The sequence below is a fragment of the Thalassophryne amazonica genome, chromosome 6 (genome assembly GCF_902500255.1).
Source record: "Thalassophryne amazonica chromosome 6, fThaAma1.1, whole genome shotgun sequence".
Lineage (NCBI taxonomy): Eukaryota > Metazoa > Chordata > Actinopteri > Batrachoidiformes > Batrachoididae > Thalassophryne > Thalassophryne amazonica.
In genome coordinates, this window is record NC_047108.1 from 24269908 (window position 1) to 24276693 (window position 6786).

At 42.1% G+C, this 6786-nt stretch overlaps 1 protein-coding gene across 1 annotated transcript in view; it reads right to left on the reverse strand.

The window, feature by feature from the left end:
- Positions 1 to 2539, reverse strand: part of prkcz (protein kinase C, zeta) — a 595716-nt gene extending 593177 nt beyond the window's left edge. Inside the window, exon 1 of the mRNA XM_034171897.1 lies at positions 2202 to 2539. The gene's annotated coding sequence lies outside the window, so the exon portion shown is untranslated. The remainder of the gene's footprint in view (positions 1 to 2201) is intronic.
- Positions 2540 to 6786: the final 4247 nt, after the last annotated feature.

Consider the following 6786-nt stretch of genomic DNA (forward strand, 5'->3'; position numbering starts at 1 on the left):
ATCTTAGGGACCTCATAGTACCATATCACCCCAATAGAGCGCTTCGCTCTCAGACTGCAGGCTTACTTGTAGTTCCTAGGGTTTGTAAGAGTAGAATGGGAGGCAGAGCCTTCAGCTTTCAGGCTCCTCTCCTCTGGAACCAGCTCCCAATTTGGATCAGGGAGACAGATACCCTCTCTACTTTTAAGATTAGGCTTAAAACTTTCCTTTTTGCTAAAGCTTATAGTTAGGGCTGGATCAGGTGACCCTGAACCATCCCTTAGTTATGCTGCTATAGACTTAGACTGCTGGGGGGTTCCCATGATGCACTGAGTGTTTCTTTCTCTTTTTGCTCTGTATGCACCACTCTGCATTTAATCATTAGTGATTGATCTCTGCTCCCCTCCACAGCATGTCTTTTTCCTGGTTCTCTCCCTCAGCCCCAACCAGTCCCAGCAGAAGACTGCCCCTCCCTGAGCCTGGTTCTGCTGGAGGTTTCTTCCTGTTAAAAGGGAGTTTTTCCTTCCCACTGTCGCCAAGTGCTTGCTCACAGGGGGTCGTTTTGACCGTTGGGGTTTTTCCGTAATTACTGTATGGCTTTGCCTTACAATATAAAGCGCCTTGGGGCAACTGTTTGTTGTGATTTGGCGCTATATAAATAAAATTGACTTGATTTTTGATTTGATTTTTTGTACAGACCGTGGTCCATACTGTCAAGACCTCGGTCTGATATTTTCCTGTACAGACCTGACGTATGATTAATAATCCTTCATTATTTAATGTGTTGGTTTTCCCATTGGCTTTAAAATTATAACCTGATATAAAACTTACCTTTTTTTTCCAATTTTTTTTAAAGTGGAAAAGTAAAAACCACAAAAATGTTGGAAGAAAATAATATGATTGTAATATGATAGTAAATCTCTGGCTAGTTTTTGTCAATTTGACTCCATTTAAACACTTCTCAGTATGTTGTGACACTTTAATGCAGTGATGCAGCAGACTATTTTGTTCTTGCATAACTGGGTCTTTGGGGCTTTCAACATGACTGATCACTCTGTCCTGATTAAGAGCCTTAGGAAATGAGCAGTCATATCTGGGTCAGTCTCGGGGTGGTTCCAACAGTGCCTCAGTCACAGGAGTTTAAGTCTGTGCTGTTTTTTGCTGGGCTGTGTTGTGCCCCAAGGTTCTGTACTTGGACCAATATTATTTATTTTATATACATCTCTACCTCATTCCACTGATCAGCAGATGACATGTCTCACTTAAGCTTTAGAATTGTAATACATTATCCATTCTATTAAACTGCATCAATAATAATGACAACAAAAACAAACAAGAGTTGTTACTTGTGCATCAGTCAGTTTTAAACCTCAAGTGACAGAGACCCATGGCTATATACTGCTGCAAGGCTTCTTACAAAGTCCTAAAATGGTCTGACTCCTGTGTCACACTGATGCTGATTTCCCTGTTAGTTTCCCATAAAGTTTAGTCTTCAACATTATGGCAATAACTTTAAGAGATCTAAATGGCCAGATGCTTCTCTGACAGTGAGAGAGAATTTTATCTATTTATTAGTTTTTAAGCTGTATGTCAGGTTTCTGAAGGTCGTGGTTTTAGCTGTTAACAGTTTTGAACTGGAGCGCTAGTCTCTAGTCTAGTCTAATACTGACAATAAAATGTAGTCTCTATCCAAAAAAATTGTCAGAATTTAAATATAATCTTTTTTAATCATGGACAAGCCTTAGAAAGTCTCAGAGCTGCTAATTATAACGCTCACTGTCAAACCAAACCGTATCACCGGTGCGCACTGCTAGCTGCACTCATTTATGATGTTTAGCTCCAAACCAGCCTGATATGTTTGAAGTTATTTAATCATAACACATGTGCATGTACACAAAACACCACACTACACTGGTTGGCAGGTGCAGCCTGTGAGTGGACAGATTTCCAGCACAACACACCACCTACGCTAGCAAAGCTAGCAGGTCGAAGAAACACAAACGTTGCCTATGAAGCACAACGCGATGAGGCACGAATCAATCGCACATACTATTCACAGAGGCGCCGACGTCTTCCACACGCTGGCTAACGCACAGAGCAGAATCCTGGCAAGGGCACACTGGTCCAAATCTATTGTCTGAGAGTCGGCATGGAAACACAGACTGATGAAAAGACGGATGGAGGGATTGATGGATAAAGGGATGCAGACACAGATAGCTCACCGGTTCGCCTTCTTCCTTTTTCTCCACCTCTTTCAGCACATTATCCAGGCTAAGTGTGTGAGTGTGTCTGTGTGTATGTGGTTAGCTGGCAAGAACACACACTGCTACATCCCCTCCTCTCTCTATCCCTCCCTCTTTCTCACTACTCATGAGCATTTATTTAATTATTTACTTCCTCTCTCTCTCTCTCTCTCTCTCTCAACTGACAACGGTTGTCTTGCTTTTTCTCCTCTTTTATGTCTGATTACAGATGTGTCATTTTTTGTTATCTGCACTGAAGGCACATCTCCTCCTTTTCTGACAAATCAGAGAAAACAGCGATTTGCAGTCTGCATGGTGCCGCGCTTCCTCTGTCCTACCCGTTCACATTCACACCGTCTCCCTCGCGCCACTCATTCTCATGTGATGCAGCAGCACTGCCGGCTCCTCCCTGGAGAGACAGCGGTGCCACACAGCTGACAGATTGAAGGATGCTGGGAAAAAGTGGTTACCGTAGGAGGGAGGGAGGGGGCGGAGCATGGAGAGAGGAAGGAGGGAGGGAGGTGCATAGAGAGAGAGGCATGGTCTGTGCAGGACAGAACTTCTATCATCAAAGAGTTCAACACCTTCATCATTTCCCTCACTCGCTCTGTGAGTCTGTCTTGGCTCTCGAGTCCAGGGGTGCCCACACTTTTTCAGCTTGTGAGCTACTTTTAAAAAGACCAAGTCAAAACGATCTACCTACATTACGACATTTAGTAGTGTGACAAAATTTCTTCAAAAGTGGGCTTTTAATCTAGGGGTGTTGTGGGGGCAGGGGGGGAGTAGTGTGCCTAGATCAGGGGTGAGCAATTTGTTCCAGAAAGGGCCAAGAGGGTGCAGGTTTTCTTTGCAGCCACTGACTCCACCAGGTGATTTCACTGATTCATATCACTTTGAGCAGATGGAATCAGTTAATCAGTGAAATCACCTGCTGGAGTCGGTGGCTGCAAAGAAAACCTGCACCCTCTTGGCCCTTTCTGGAACAAGTTGCCCACCCCTGTCCTAGATAGAGAGAGTGGCGACATGACGAGTCGGAAAAAAAACAAAAAAAAAAAACAGTCACGTGACTCATGGTGCCATCTTGGGTTCAAAATAGTGTTGGCTGATAATCTGTATGCATGTAAATAGGCTATTTTATTTATTTATTCGCTGAAAATGACGGTTGTTGCACATTTGGAGGCACAAATAGACACAACAAGGGCTTCAAGATGTATAAATTCCCTTCAGATCCGAACAGAAGAGAAATTTGGGAAAATAAAGTCAGTCAGTCATCAAAGCTCTGAGAGGTAAATTTAGTGTTCAGTCCCATGTACAGTAAAACTCACCTAAACCAGCATCTTATAAACCAGATATTCGCAGTCACCGAACAAAAAAAGTCCCCAAGTTTTTGTATTGTTTTCCATGTAATAAACACTGTATATAACGGATGCCATATAACGGATTTTGCTCACATTGGATAAAATGTCCCATCCAATTGCAATGTATTTCCATTAAAAACCTTGCATGTAGGACCGGAGTCATTTCCGTGATTAAAAGTCCAACCATTTATTTTTTCACACCATGCTCAGGCTCAGAGCAACAGCCTGACATGCACGTCAGGCTGCAGCAGGCTGCAGGCTGTGCAGTGACAGCAGCAAAGTGTCAAATCACAGCCTGGTGTGATTTGACACTTTGCTGCTTTCAATCCTTTGTCTCCTATCATAATATAATAGCTTTTTGCAGTACGTGCGCTGATTACAAATGGATCAGAAAAGTCTGCATCTTTAAATGGTAAATGAACTGCATTTATATAGCACTTTTCTATCTGCATCAGACGCTCAAAGCCTTTACAAATAATGCCTCACATTCACCCCGATGTGAGGGTGCTGCCATACAAGGTGCCCAAAACACACCAGGAGCAACGTGGGGATTAAGGACCTTGCCCAAGGGCCCTGAGTGATTTTCCTGTCTAACAGGGATTTGAACAGAGGATCCTCTGGTCACAATCCTATCGCTTTCATCCAATAAGTAACACAAAAATGGTTTAAAGCCTATCCAACAATATACAATTAATACGATTACTTTTCATAAAGGCTGCACAAAGGTCAAGCTAAAGAAGCACTGCGTTTGTGTCCGAGTTCACTGCCATCAAAAGGTCACTCTCCTGCACACTTTCTGTAGAATGATATGGTCCAAAAGCCAACTACAGGTGCACAAAAAGATCATCATCAGCAAGCTAGCCAACTCTTTCAAGAATTTTTGAACATAAAGGCAAATCTGAAGTTGGTCTATAATTTTCCAATGACCCTGTGGTCACCAACCGAACGGTCCCCCTAAAAATTATTCCGCCCTGCCGTCACTGTGTCTTCACTGCGTATGTGACTGAGACTGACTCTGACTCTCTACACCCAAAGTGGTCAAAGGGATTAATGTGATTATTAACCATTAGATGACAAAGTAAAACCTCTTCAATCATTCTAAAGTCAGTGGTGACGAGGTGACAATTGACTCAGTTCGCTACTGACCCTTCAAAATGACGTAGGCGCAGCAGTTTCAGACATGCTGCTGTGGCACTGTGATCGGTTATTATGAAATAATGCTGAAGGGGGGACCGTTCGGTCTGCGACACCAGATTGAAACTGGATTTCTTAAGACAGGATTTAATCACTGCCAATTGAAAACATGCAGGGACAGATCCAGCTGTTAGTGACAAGTTAAAGCTCCTCAACGTAGATCCTACTAAAGACCACAGGCTCCTAAACAACCTTGTAAGCAACGTATCAAGAAGACAGCTGATAGTCCTTACGCCATCTACTATTTGCGAGAACATACTAAGTGAAACAGTATGAAAATCAGCAAGTGTTGGTCTTCCATTAAAGTTAAAGTTAGAATTAGTATCTACTGTGATCACAGGATCACATGGCCTGACTGACATTTACTGATAAATAACCTGATGTCCACCAAATATAAATGGTGACGAACTGAACAGACGGGTTCACCTAAGTAAGTTTGGCCACAATATCAAATAAGAATTTTGGATTAAGTTTATCATTATTAATTAAGTGTGCACAATTTTCCCACTTTGCTGCCAACAATGCATGTTAATATTTAAGGAAAGTCTCACAGCAGGCTAAATGACTAATCTCCAAGCTAGAAGTGAGACATTTATGGTCCAGATTCTGATAAACACGCTTATGATGCGGCAGATTTTCCCCATGCCGCAGAGTCTGCAAATTAGGGCAACAACTGATAGGAACCAGTGGAGCTACTGGATCCAATAAGTTCACAATCACAATATTTAGACCATCTTTGAAATTATCCAATGAGCAGTTATATTCAGAGAGGGATCCAAGAACCTCAGGCGATCATCACAGTGGAGGGCCCAGTGGTAGACTTCACTGTCATAAAAACAATTGGTTTCAAGAAACAGTGTAATGTTACTTGAAACTTAATGACTGAGTGGGCCAACACTGTTGATGAAAGGGAGACTATGTCTTTTATTAAAATGTCAATCCCACAACATAGGACACATCCAAGGTGCGTTACCACTGCTTCTTCTTATTTACTGCTCTTAAGGGCTTTACACAAAAACGCCTATACACCCACACTGTCTGTGAGTGTACAAATTGCAAATAAAATCTCTTAATCTTAATTTGTGTGCTGCCTTGGTGTCTGCTCTGCTCCCTTCCTGTTCCTCCAGGCGCCGCGCCACGGAGCTGATTTCACACACCTGCCTGCAATCATGTATTTAAACCTCAGTCCTGCCTTTTCACACTCACCAGAAACTCAGCGCTGCCTGTGTGGTACCTGGCCTCAGTTTATCTCTCTGTGGTGAATGAGTCTGATTCATCATACTCTGGTTCCTTGTTGACTTTTTCTCTGTGTCCTCAGCATTCCTGTCCACAGTCCGCTCCGTCGAGGATGCCTGGTCCTGATTCAGGTTCAGTCATCTCTCTCCATCTGGTTCGGGAACTCACTCTATCCACCCTTTGGTCAAGTCAGAGTCTCCTTGCTCCAGTGTCGTCCTCCTCAGATTTGTCCTTTTATCAATTCCAATTTGTTCGCAAAACAAAATTATTAATTTTCTTCTTCATTATGGCTCCCTGCATTTTGGGTCCTAACCTCTGTCTCTGGTTTAACCATAACATACGAGTAATTTAATAAACTGGTCAAGCTCTGTATATGAAATTGAAAATATGATGTATATATATATATATATATATATATATATATATATATATATATATACACACACACACACACACACGTATACAGTGGGGAAAATAAGTATTTGACCCCCTGTCAGTTTTGCAGGTTTTCCCACCTACAAAGAATGTAGGGGTCTGTAATTTTTATCCTAGGTACACTTCACCTGTGAGAGACAGAATCTAAAAAAAAATCCAGTAAATCACATTGTATGATTTTTAAATAATTAATTTGCATTTTATTGCATAAAATAAGTATTTGACCACCTAGATAAACAGAGCTTAACAACTGGTACAGAAACATTTGTCTGCCATTACAGAGGTCAGACATTTCCTGTAGTTCTTGACTAAGTTTTCAAACACTGCAACAGGGATTTTGG